Below are 14,060 nucleotides of genomic sequence, written 5' to 3' on the forward strand. Positions count from 1 at the left end.
TGAAGGTTACCGGGCGTTGGCCAGTCCTTGATCACCATGACCTTGTCGGGGCCGGGGGCCACTCCTTCAGCACTCACCACATGGCCCAGGTACTGCACTTTAGGTTTTAGCAGATGGCATTTGGACGGTTTCACCTTTAAGCCAAAGTTGGACAGAGCTTCAAACACATCGGCCAGGTGCTTCAAATAGTCTTCATAGGTCTTAGAGAAGACAATGATGTCATCCAGATAAAGCAGCACGGTTTCAAAGTTCTTGTGTCCCAAACAGCACTCCATCATCCTCTGGAACGTTCCCAGTGCGTTACACAATCCGAACGGCATGTAGTTGAATTCACAGAGACCCATCGGCGTCGTGAAGGCCATCTTTATTTTGTCCACCTCTGCCACGGGAACCTGCCAGTACCCACTAGTGAGATCCAAGGTAGAGAAGTAGTTAGCAGATTTTAAAGCAGCCAAGGACTCTTTTATCCTGTGCAGGGGGTATGCATCCTTATGTGTAATGCGGTTTAGTTGCCTGTAGTCCACACACATCCTCATGATGCCATCTTTCTTCCCAACGAGGACTAAGGGAGCTGCCCAGGGGCTACAACTGTCTCTCACTACCCCAGCCTCCTTCATCTCTCGCAACATGTCCTTGGCACACTGATAATGAGCTGGGGGTACAGGACGGTATCTTTCTTTTATGGGGGAGTGATCTCGTGTGGGGATATGATGTTGAATCCCTTTTACCTGCCCGAAATCTAGGGGGTGCTTGCTGAATACCCGCTCACACTCATGAACCACCCTGTAGGCACCCTGTTTCTGATGAGATGGGGTAGAGTCAGTGCCCACGTGTAATTCCCGACACCAATCTTTCGTCTGCCCTGCAGAGCCGTTGTTCCCCGCCGGATTGGACGGGACCAAGGGCCCGGGTGCCTGTATCACACTATTATTAACAGTAAATAGCTTGGCCAGTGTGACATATTTGGTTAGGTGGACCTCTTCCTCCCCACAGTTAAGAGCACGTACTGGCACCCTTCTGTTATGGTCTGGTGATTAAGGAGCGACATGCGACTAGCTCTGGACAGGTGGTAACTATACCGACCGCAGTTTCTGATCTTAACACAGACACTAGCAGTAGCCGTGGGATGTTCCTGTCATTCCCTGGACACCTCGTCACAGCCGCAGATCTAGCTACCCCTAAAGGTAGAAGCAGGAAAGCTATCTTGCCTCAGAGAAAATCCCCAAAGGATAGGACAGCCCCCCACAAATAATGACTGTGAGAGGAGAAGGAAATGACATACGTAGTATAAAACAAGATTTAGCAAAGGAGGCCACTACTAGCTAGAAAGAATTAATACAGGACAGAACACTGTGCGGTCAGTAATAAAAACTAGAAAAAGTCCACCGCAGAGAAATGCAAAAATCTCCACACCTGACTAAAGGTGTGGAGGGCAAACTCTGCTGCCCAGAGCTTCCAGCTTAGCTGACTAGATACATACTGATAAGCTGGACAAATGAGCAAAACATAGAAAGTGCTAAACAACAAAGTCCACAACAAGTGAACTGCAAAAAGACAAGCAAGGACTTAGCTTTGCTGAAATGGTCAGAGTGACAGGGAAATCCTCAGAGAGCCATGACTCCAAGCTCAACAATTGACAACTGGCATTGAATTAGGGAAAAGGCCAGACTAATATAGCAGAGCCAGAAAGACGATCAGTGAAAACAGCTGCTGATGCTAAATCCAAGAAGCAGCCATACCACTCAAAACCACAGGAGGGAGCCGAAGAGCAGAACTCACAAAAATGCTACTTATAACCACTGGAGGGAGCCCAAGAGCGGAATTCACAACACCCTTCCCTTGCGGACGTCAACCACCCCTCTGGCTGTCAGGAGAGTAGGCCTATGATCTGAATACACAGGTTCTACCAGGGCCTGATAGTCTTTACCCCTGAGACCTATGGCTGTCCGACACCATATTAACATTTCACTCCTGGGGGGTATTGCAATGGGGTTTGAATCGCTCACTGTGACCGGGCCAATCTCACCACCAGTCAACTCCACCTGCTGTCTGCATCAGAGCTCTGATTTCTTTCTGCAAGGCACGTTGTTCACTGTAGCCAGCTGTTTCTGCTACCTGCTGCAACAAGACAATAACTTCTGCAAGACAATTTTCTATGACATTAGTACCAATGGTCATCATGGGGTTACATTCACGTCGGTCAATATCAACAATGACAATTCCCTGGGCTTCCAATTCTACCCGCCCCACCTTGATGGTGACCTCTTTATACCCCACTTGTGGCAATGGCTGACCATTACTAGCTATTATGGTGAAATCATCATCGGGGCCACGGGTAATGTCGGTGTCCTCCTAATAACGTCTATAAAGGATGTAAGGCATAGTCGTCACCTGGGAACCGGTATCTAGCAAAGCGTTCATGGGGATACCGTCGATCACAATGGGGAGAACTGGCCGCCCTCCGATGTATTTGGCTCTCCAATTTTGCGGGCCAGACCGTCCTACTCCTGGGGGTTGGCCCTCTGCCCCAGGGGTTGCTCATTTAAATGACAGTACCTTGCAAGATGGCCCACCTGGTGGCAGCGGCAGCAGATGGGTCGTCCGTCCCTATGAAAACGATCGTCGTCTCTTCCTCTGGTCGACGGAGCCCTCCTCTGTCGCTGCCAGGGGACATCCTCCGGTCTGGAAGTCAGCTGAATCTTATCCTTGGAGGCCTCCTGCAGGGATTGGACGGTCCGGTCTAGGGCAGCAACGCTCTTGGTCAGCTCCTGCATCTGGAGGCGCAGTCCTGCAGGGGAGTCATCCTCCAGCATCTGGGCATCGGCCTCAGCGGAAACTGGCGCGTCCGGCGCCACCTCCTGGTGGTACGTGAGGGCTTGACGCCTGGGAGGTACGGCACGGCTGAGCTGTCGCTCTGGTAGCGCCTGGATGGCTTTATCTTTGAATTGCGCAAAAGTCATTTCTGGATTCTGCATGGCCAGGAAGTGCAGTTGGGCCCTTTGGTGACTGCACAGGAGCCCCTCGATGAACCCCTCTTTCAGGAGTTTATCTTCATCTTGCATGCTGTTTCGGTCACTCTGCTTGATGGCCCGCAGCACCTCCTGGAGATTAGGGGCATAGTCCCGTAAGCTATCCTTTGGCCTCTGCTTGCACCCATAGAACGTCAATTTAATTTCCGTAGCAGTGCGGGTGTCAAAGGTGGCTTTGAGCTTTGCAAAGACCTGCTGCGCAGGTCTCTTATCCGCGGCGGGCCAGGACTTCACTTCTCTCAGAGCCGCTCCAAAGAGTTGGCCGGTTATCATATGAACATTCTGGGGCTCCGTCAAGGGATAAAACTCGAGCAGGCTACAAATCCCTTCTTTAAAGTCAGTTAATGTATGGGATTCTCCAGAGTATTGTGGGAGCCAGGCTGCTCCAGGTAGGTATGGCATGGAGAAGGGCATGATGGCTGCCGTAGCCGCGGCAGTATCCGGGGGGCTGATGGGGGCAGCAAGCTCTGCGGCATCCGGCGGTGATACAAGGCCCGCGGCTGCGTCTACTGCGGGGCCTGGAAGTGCCCCTGAGTCTGCGGCTGCGGCCGCCACCTCTGCTCCTCCCGAATCAGACATGGCCGCTCCTCCCCTCTGCTAACCTGGTGGGAGTCGGGGTTCCTATTCCAGAGTCGGCACCTCACCGCGTCTCCTCGCTCCGCGCTCTTTTCGGCCGACTCCGCCCACGAAGCTATGGCGGATTTTGGCAGGCACTTTTGGCGGCAAGCGACAATACACAGTCTTTGCAATAAATCATGGTTCAAGCACAATTCACACACAGTTCCAAGGCACACATGACCTGATTCTTCAGGCTTAAGTAGATCCTGTTCGTGACGCCAAGTTGGAGTGCCCCCAGACGTAGGGCCGCAGGGTACTCATTACCGGGCCTCTCTGTCTCGTTCCTGGGGTTGTCACGGTGGCTAGATCCGGTCCGTGACCCTGCTAAGGGGCGTCCAATGAAAGGTGTAATGATGGTTCGTGGTGCAAGGTGCGATGAATAACGAGGACACGGGGTTGCAGTCTCTTTAGCTCTTTACTGAAGGCTTCGGGATCCGTAATCCAGAGCACTGCTAACAGGACACACTCACAACTGTTGTGTCTGTTTCTGATGTTCTTTCTCTCTCTGTCCCCCAGATGATATGGCTAGGACGCACCCGTATGATGGGGTAGGCCTGGAGTTATATTATAGGGACCCTAGAGACGCCCCTCTCCCAGAATTGCCTCCGTTGTCTTCGTTAGGTGTAAAAGGGTGTGACAACCAACCTGAAATTAACTGTCCTGCCGTAGTTCGAACTAATGCGTAGAGTCTGTTACTTCCTCTGTGCCCCGGCCACCGGCTATGCACCTCAGTAGGATGTTGCCACGATCTTAAGGCACGACTCCTACTGGTTCTATTCTCCTTTGTGCTGTGATCTCGCTTCTCACTTCTCCACAATAAACCTCACTTCATGTCCTTTCTAAGAAGCCTGCTGCTATATCCTTCAAGCATGGCTCCGTAACGATCTGTCCTTTTCGCTAGGCCACTGTCAGGATCCCACCCCTGACAGGTCCTCTCCCGAACTCTCCCGGGCTGCTTTCCTCCTAACTTCCTGTCCAACTCCCAGTTTTACCAAAGCGTGAGGAGTGGCCTACTAGATAGAACCACTCCCCCTGATGTGAGTTAAGTTTAGTGTGTGTGTGATACCTGGTCAGGTGAACTCCTTTAGTGCAATCAGAAGTAACATCACCCTCCTTAGTGGCAGAGCGACATTACTGCGACGACCAGGACTCTGGGGCGCTGCAGATACACTTAGCGGCAATATAAATCTCCCTTTTTATGTGTGGGCCACTGCTGCAAAATTCAGGCCACTGTATTACACTGCACACTATAAGTGGCAGAAAGTGGCTGGCAGATATACGCCAAACAGTACTGACGCAGATGCACTTAGTGGCAATATAAATCTCCCTTTTTATGTTTGGGAAACTGCTGCAAATAAAAAACAGGCCCACTGTTTTACACTACACAGTATAAGTGGCAGAAAGTGGCTGGCAGATATATGCCAAACAGAACTGATGCAGATGCACTAAGTGGCAATATAAATCTCCCTTTTTTTGTGTGGGAGATTCCTGCAAATAAAAAACAGGCCCACTGTATTACACTACACGGCATAAGTGGCAGAAAGTGGCTGGCAGATATACGCCAAACAGAACGGATGCAGATGCACTTAGTGGCAATTTTAATCTCCCTTTTTATGTGTGGGAGACTGCTGCAAATAAAAAACAGGCCCACTGTTTTACACTACACAGTATAAGTGGCAGAAAGTGGCTGGCAGATATACGCCAAACAGAACTGACGCAGATGCACTTAGTGACAATATAAATCTCCCTTTTTCTGTGTGGGACACTGCTGCAAAATTCAGGCCCACTGTATTACACTACACGGTATAAGTGGCAGAAAGTGGCTGGCAGATATACGCCAAACAGAACTGACGCACATGCACTTAGTGGCAATATAAATCTCCCTTTTTATGTGTGGGAGACTGCTGCAAATAAAAAACAGGCCCACTGTTTTACACTACACAGTATAAGTGGCAGAGAGTGGCTGGCAGATATACGCCAAATAGAACTGACACAGATGCACTTAGTTGCAATATAAATCTCCCTTTTTATGTGTGAGAGACTGCAGCAAATAAAAAACAGGCCCACTGTTTTACACTACACAGTATAAGTGGCAGAAAGAGGCTGGCAGATATACGCCAAACAGAACTGACGCAGATGCACTTAGTGGCAATGTAAATCTCCCTTTTTATGTGTGGGACACTACTGCAAAATTCAGGCCCACTGTATTACACTACACAGTATAAGTGGCAAAAAGTGGCTGGCAGATATACGCCAAACAGAACTGACACAGATGCACTTAGTGGCAATATAAATCTCCCTTTTTATGTGTGGGAGACTGTTGCAAATAAAAAACAGGCTGACTGTATTACACTACACAGTATCAGTGGCAGAAAGTGGCTGGCAGATATACGCCAAACAGAACTGATGCAGATGCACTTAGTGGCAATATAAATCTCCCTTTTTTTGTGTGGGAGACTCCTGCATATAAAAAACAGGCCCACTGTATTACACAACACGGCATAAGTGGCAGAAAGTGGCTGGCAGATATACGCCAAACTGAACGGATGCAGATGCACTTAGTGGCAATATTAATCTCCCTTTTTATGTGTGGGAGACTGCTGCAAATAAAAAACAGGCCCACTGTTTTACACTACACAGTATAAGTGGCAGAATGTGGCTGGCAGATATAAGCCAAACAGAACCGACGCAGATGCACTTAGTGGCAATATAAATCTCCCTTTTTCTGTGTGGGAGACTGCTGCAAATAAAAAACAGGCCCACTGTTTTACACTACACAGCATAAGTGGCAGAGAGTGGCTGGCAGATATACGCCAAATAAATAGAACTGACACAGATGCACTTAGTTGCAATATAAATCTCCCTTTTTAGGTGTGGGAGACTGCAGCAAATAAAAAACAGGCCCACTGTATTACACTACACAGTATAAGTGGCAGAAAGTGGCTGGCAGATATACGCCAAACAGAACGGATGCAGATGCACTTAGTGGCAATATAAATCTCCCTTTTTATGTGTGGGAGACTGTTGCAAATAAAAAACAGGCCCACTGTTTTACACTACACAGTATAAGTGGCAGAAAGTGGCTGGCAGATATACGCCAAACAGAACGGATGCAGATGCACTTAGTGGCAATATAAATCTCCCTTTTTATGTGTGGGAGACTGCAGCAAATAAAAAACAGGCCCACCGTATTACACCACACAGTATAAGTGGCAGAAAGTGGCTGGTGTTGTGAATTTGCTTTTTGCTCCCTCTAGTGGTTACTAGTTTTTTGACTCTGGTTTTTCTGTCATTCCTTTTATCCGCACCTGGGTCGTTAGTTAGGGGTGTTGCTATATAAGCTCCCTGGACCTTCAGTTCAATGCCTGGCATCGTAGTTATCAGAGCTAGTCTTCTGTGCTCTTGTCTACTGATCCTGGTTCCAGTTATATCAGCTAAGTCTGCCTTTTGCTTTTTGCTATTTGTTTTGGTTTTGTATTTTTGTCCAGCTTGTTCCAAATCTATATCCTGACCTTTTCTGGAAGCTCTAGGGGGCTGGTGTTCTCCCCCCGGACCGTTAGACGGTTCGGGGGTTCTTGAATTTCCAGTGTGGATTTTGATAGGGTTTTTGTTGTCCATATAAGTTACCTTTCTTTATTCTGCTATCAGTAAGCGGGCCTCCCTGTGCTAAACCTGATTCATTTCTGTGTTTGTCATTTCCTCTTACCTCACCGTCATTATTTGTGGGGGGCTTCTATCCAGCTTTGGGGTCCCCTTCTCTGGAGGCAAGAAAGGTCTTTGTTTTCCTCTACTAGGGGCAGCTAGATTCTCCGGCTGGCGCGTGTCATCTAGAATCAACGTAGGAATGATCCCCGGCTACTTCTAGTGTTGGCGTTAGGAGTAGATATATGGTCAACCCAGTTACCACTGCCCTATGAGCTGGATTTTTGTATTCTGCAGACTTCCACGTTCCTCTGAGACCCTCGCCATTGGGGTCATAACAGTTTGCCAGGCCAGTATTAAATGTTTAATGCATTGCAGAAGAGGGATTATAAGAAAGAAGATTCTGAGTTTTTTTTTTTTTTTTTTTTTTTTCTTCTTCCCCTTTACCTCAGAGTGGCTATGCTTGCTGCAGACATGAATGTCCAGACCTTGATTACAAGTGTGGACCAGCTGGCTACTCATGTGCAGGGCATACAAGACTATGTTATCAGAAATCCTAGGTCAGAACCTAAAATACCGATTCCTGAACTGTTTTCCGGAGACAGGTTTAAGTTTAGGAATTTCGTGAATAATTGTAAATTGTTTTTGTCCCTGAGACCCTGTTCATCTGGAGATTCTGCTCAGCAAGTAAAAATTGTTATTTCGTTCTTACGGGGCGACCCTCAGGATTGGGCTTTTTCGCTGGCGCCAGGAGATCCGGCATTGGCTGATCTTGATGCGTTTTTTCTGGCGCTCGGTTTACTTTATGAGGAACCCAATCTTGAGATTCAGGCAGAAAAGGCCTTGCTGGCTATGTCTCAGGGGCAGGACGAGGCTGAAGTGTATTGCCAAAAATTTCGGAAATGGTCCGTGCTGACACATTGGAACGAGTGTGCACTGGCCGCTAATTTTAGAAATGGCCTTTCTGAAGCCATTAAGAATGTTATGGTGGGTTTTCCCATTCCCACAGGTCTGAATGATACTATGGCACTGGCTATTCAAATTGACCGGCGGTTGCGGGAGCGCAAAACCGCAAATTCCCTCATGGTGTTGTCTGAACAGACACCTAATTCGGTGCAATGTGATAGAAAAACCGCAAATTCCCTCATGGTGTTGTCTGAACAGACACCTGATTTAATGCAATGTGATAGAATCCTGACTAGAAATGAGCGGAAAATTCATAGACGCCGGAATGGCTTGTGCTACTACTGTGGTGATTCTACACATGTTATCTCAGCATGCTCTAAACGTATAGCTAAGGTTGTTAGTCCTGTCACCGTTGGTAATTTGCAACCTAAATTTATTCTGTCTGTAACTTTGATTTGCTCACTGTCATCTTATCCTGTCATGGCGTTTGTAGATTCAGGTGCTGCCCTGAGTCTCATGGATCTCTCATTTGCTAAGCGCTGTGGTTTTACTCTTGAACCATTAGAAAATCCTATTCCTCTTAGGGGTATTGATGCTACACCATTGGCAGCAAATAAACCGCAGTATTGGACACAGGTTACCATGTGCATGACTCCTGAACACCGCGAGGTGATACGTTTCCTGGTTTTACATAAAATGCATGATTTGGTTGTTTTAGGGCTGCCATGGTTACAGACCCATAATCCAGTCCTGGACTGGAAGGCTATGTCAGTCTCAAGTTGGGGCTGTCGTGGTATTCATGGGGATTCCCTGCCTGTGTCTATTGCTTCTTCTACGCCTTCGGAAGTTCCGGAGTATTTGTCTGATTATCAGGATGTCTTCAGTGAGTCTGAGTCCAGTGCACTGCCTCCTCATAGGGACTGTGACTGTGCTATAGATTTGATCCCAGGCAGTAAGTTTCCTAAGGGAAGACTGTTTAATCTGTCGGTACCTGAACATACCGCTATGCGTTCATATATCAAGGAGTCTCTGGAGAAAGGACATATTCGTCCGTCTTCTTCCCCTCTTGGTGCGGGATTCTTTTTTGTGGCAAAAAAGGACGGATCTTTGAGACCTTGTATTGATTATCGGCTTTTAAATAAGATCACTGTCAAATTTCAGTATCCTTTACCGCTGTTGTCTGACTTGTTTGCCCGGATTAAGGGTGCCAAGTGGTTCACCAAGATAGACCTTCGTGGTGCGTACAACCTTGTGCGCATTAAGCAAGGTGATGAATGGAAAACCGCATTCAATACGCCCGAAGGTCATTTTGAGTACTTGGTGATGCCTTTTGGGCTCTCCAATGCGCCTTCAGTTTTTCAGTCCTTTATGCATGACATTTTCCGGAAGTATCTGGATAAATTTTTGATTGTTTATCTGGATGATATTTTGGTTTTTTCTGATAATTGGGATTCGCATGTGGAGCAGGTCAGGTTGGTCTTTAAAATTTTGCGTGAAAATTCTTTGTTTGTCAAGGGCTCAAAGTGTCTCTTTGGTGTACAGAAGGTTCCCTTTTTGGGGTTCATTTTTTCCCCTTCTGCTGTGGAGATGGACCCAGTCAAGGTCCGAGCTATTCTTGATTGGACTCAGCCCTCGTCAGTTAAGAGTCTTCAGAAGTTCTTGGGCTTCGCTAACTTCTACCGTCGTTTTATTGCTAATTTTTCTAGCATTGTGAAACCTTTGACGGATATGACCAAGAAGGGCTCCGATGTAGCTAACTGGGCTCCTGCTGCCGTGGAGGCTTTCCAGGAGTTGAAACGCCGGTTTACTTCGGCGCCTGTTTTGTGCCAGCCTGACGTCTCACTTCCCTTTCAGGTTGAGGTGGATGCTTCGGAGATTGGGGCAGGGGCCGTTTTGTCGCAGAGAGGCCCTGGTTGCTCTGTTATGAAACCTTGTGCCTTTTTCTCTAGGAAGTTTTCGCCTGCCGAGCGAAATTATGATGTGGGCAATCGGGAGTTGTTGGCCATGAAATGGGCATTTGAGGAGTGGCGTCATTGGCTCGAGGGTGCTAAGCATCGTGTGGTGGTCTTGACTGATCACAAAAATCTGATGTATCTCGAGTCTGCTAAACGCCTTAATCCGAGACAGGCCCGCTGGTCATTGTTTTTCTCCCGCTTTGATTTTGTTGTCTCGTATTTACCAGGTTCAAAGAATGTGAAGGCCGATGCTCTTTCTAGGAGCTTTGTGCCTGATGCTCCTGGAGTCGCTGATCCTGTTGGTATTCTTAAAGATGGAGTTATCTTGTCAGCTATTTCTCCGGATCTGCGACGTGTGTTGCAGAGATTTCAGGCTGATAGGCCTGAGTCTTGTCCACCTGACAGACTGTTTGTCCCGGATAAGTGGACCAGCAGAGTCATTTCCGAGGTTCATTCCTCGGTGTTGGCAGGTCACCCGGGAATTTTTGGCACCAGAGATCTGGTGGCCAGGTCCTTTTGGTGGCCTTCCTTGTCAAGGGATGTGCGGTCATTTGTGCAGTCCTGTGGGACTTGTGCTCGAGCTAAGCCTTGCTGTTCTCGTGCCAGCGGTTTGCTCTTGCCCTTGCCTGTCCCGAAGAGACCTTGGACACATATCTCCATGGATTTCATTTCTGATCTTCCGCTATCTCAGGGCATGTCCGTTATCTGGGTGATATGTGATCGCTTCTCCAAGATGGTCCATTTGGTTCCTCTGCCTAAGCTGCCTTCCTCTTCCGATCTGGTTCCTGTGTTTTTCCAGAACGTGGTTCGTTTGCACGGCATCCCTGAGAATATTGTGTCAGACAGAGGATCCCAGTTCGTTTCCAGGTTCTGGCGATCCTTTTGTAGTAGGATGGGCATTGATTTGTCGTTTTCGTCTGCTTTCCATCCTCAGACTAATGGACAGACGGAGCGAACCAATCAGACTTTGGAGGCTTATTTGAGGTGTTTTGTCTCTGCTGATCAGGACGATTGGGCGACATTCTTGCCGTTGGCTGAGTTTGCCCTTAATAATCGGGCTAGTTCCACCTTGGTTTCGCCTTTTTTCTGCAACTCTGGTTTCCATCCTCGCTTTTCTTCGGGTCATGTGGAGCCTTCTGACTGTCCTGGGGTGGATTCTGTGGTGGATAGGTTGCAGCAGATCTGGAATCATGTGGTGGACAACTTGAAGTTGTCACAGGAGAAGGCTCAGCGCTTTGCCAACCGCCGCCGCGGTGTGGGTCCCCGACTACGCGTTGGGGATTTGGTATGGCTTTCTTCTCGCTTTGTTCCTATGAAGGTCTCCTCTCCCAAATTTAAACCTCGTTTTATTGGGCCTTACAAGATATTGGAAATCCTTAATCCTGTATCTTTTCGTCTGGATCTTCCTGTGTCGTTTGCTATTCACAATGTATTTCATAGGTCCTTGTTGCGGCGGTACATTGTGCCTGTAGTTCCTTCTGCTGAGCCTCCTGCTCCGGTGTTGGTTGAGGGCGAGTTGGAGTACGTGGTGGAGAAGATCTTGGATTCTCGCCTCTCCAGGCGGAGGCTTCAGTACCTGGTCAAGTGGAAGGGCTATGGTCAGGAGGATAATTCCTGGGTGGTCGCCTCTGATGTTCATGCGGCCGATTTAGTTCGTGCCTTTCATGCCGCTCATCCTGATCGCCCTGGTGGTCGTGGTGAGGGTTCGGTGACCCCTCACTAAGGGGGGGGTACTGTTGTGAATTTGCTTTTTGCTCCCTCTAGTGGTTACTAGTTTTTTGACTCTGGTTTTTCTGTCATTCCTTTTATCCGCACCTGGGTCGTTAGTTAGGGGTGTTGCTATATAAGCTCCCTGGACCTTCAGTTCAATGCCTGGCATCGTAGTTATCAGAGCTAGTCTTCTGTGCTCTTGTCTACTGATCCTGGTTCCAGTTATATCAGCTAAGTCTGCCTTTTGCTTTTTGCTATTTGTTTTGGTTTTGTATTTTTGTCCAGCTTGTTCCAAATCTATATCCTGACCTTTTCTGGAAGCTCTAGGGGGCTGGTGTTCTCCCCCCGGACCGTTAGACGGTTCGGGGGTTCTTGAATTTCCAGTGTGGATTTTGATAGGGTTTTTGTTGACCATATAAGTTACCTTTCTTTATTCTGCTATCAGTAAGCGGGCCTCCCTGTGCTAAACCTGATTCATTTCTGTGTTTGTCATTTCCTCTTACCTCACCGTCATTATTTGTGGGGGGCTTCTATCCAGCTTTGGGGTCCCCTTCTCTGGAGGCAAGAAAGGTCTTTGTTTTCCTCTACTAGGGGCAGCTAGATTCTCCGGCTGGCGCGTGTCATCTAGAATCAACGTAGGAATGATCCCCGGCTACTTCTAGTGTTGGCGTTAGGAGTAGATATATGGTCAACCCAGTTACCACTGCCCTATGAGCTGGATTTTTGTATTCTGCAGACTTCCACGTTCCTCTGAAACCCTCGCCATTGGGGTCATAACAGGCTGGCAGATATACGCCAAACAGAACTGACGCAGATGCACTTAGTGGCAATATAAATCTTCCTTTTTATGTGTGGGAGACTGTTGCAAATAAAAAACAGGCCCACTGTTTTACACTACACAGTATAAGTGGCAGAAAGTGGCTGACAGATATACACCAAACAGAACTGACGCAGATGCACTTAGTGGCAATATAAATCTCCCTTTTTATGTGTGGGAGACTGCTGCAAATAAAAAACAGCCCCACTGTATTGCACTACACAGTATAAGTGGCAGAAAGTGGCTGGCAGATATTTGTCAAAGAGAATGGATACAGATGCACTTAGTGGCAATATAAATCTCCCTTTTTATGTGTGGGAGACTTCTGCAAATAAAAAACAGGCCCACTGTATTACACTACACAGTAAAAGTGGCAGAAAGTGGCCTGCAGATATACGCCAAACAGTACTGACGCCAAACAGAACGGATGCAGATGCACTTAGTGGCAATATAAATCTCCCTTTTTATGTGTGGGAGACTGCTGCAAATAAAAAACAGGCCCACTGTATTACACTACACGGCATAAGTGGCAGAAAGTGGCTGGCAGATATACGCCAAACAGAACGGATGCAGATGCACTTAGTGGCAATATTAATCTCCCTTTTTATGTGTGGGAGACTCCTGCAAATAAAAAACAGGCCCACTGTTTTACACTACACAGTATAAGTGGCAGAAAGTGGCTGGTAGATATAAGCCAAACAGAACTGACACAGATACACTTAGTGGCAATATAAATCTCCCTTTTTCTGTGTGGGACACTGCTGCAAAATTCAGGCCCACTGTATTACACTACACGGTATAAGTGGCAGAAAGTGGCTGGCAGATATTTGTCAAAGAGAACGGATACAGATGCACTTAGTGGCAATATAAATCTCCCTTTTTATGTGTGGGAGACTCCTGCAAATAAAAAACAGGCCCACTGTTTTACACTACACAGTATAAGTGGCAGAAAGTGGCTGGTAGATATAAGCCAAACAGAACTGACACAGATACACTTAGTGGCAATATAAATCTCCCTTTTTCTGTGTGGGACACTGCTGCAAAATTCAGGCCCACTGTATTACACTACACGGTATAAGTGGCAGAAAGTGGCTGGCAGATATTTGTCAAAGAGAACGGATACAGATACACTTAGTGGCAATATAAATCTCCCTTTTTCTGTGTGGGACACTGCTGCAAAATTCAGGCCCACTGTATTACACTACACGGTATAAGTGGCAGAAAGTGGCTGGCAGATATTTGTCAAAGAGAACGGATACAGATGCACTTAGTGGCAATATAAATCTCCCTTTTTATGTGTGGGAGACTCCTGCAAATAAAAAACAGGCCCACTGTTTTACACTACACAGTATAAGTGGCAGAAAGTGGCTGGTAGATATAAGC

Source organism: Ranitomeya variabilis, chromosome 6, assembly GCF_051348905.1.
Source record: "Ranitomeya variabilis isolate aRanVar5 chromosome 6, aRanVar5.hap1, whole genome shotgun sequence".
NCBI classification, from domain to species: domain Eukaryota; kingdom Metazoa; phylum Chordata; class Amphibia; order Anura; family Dendrobatidae; genus Ranitomeya; species Ranitomeya variabilis.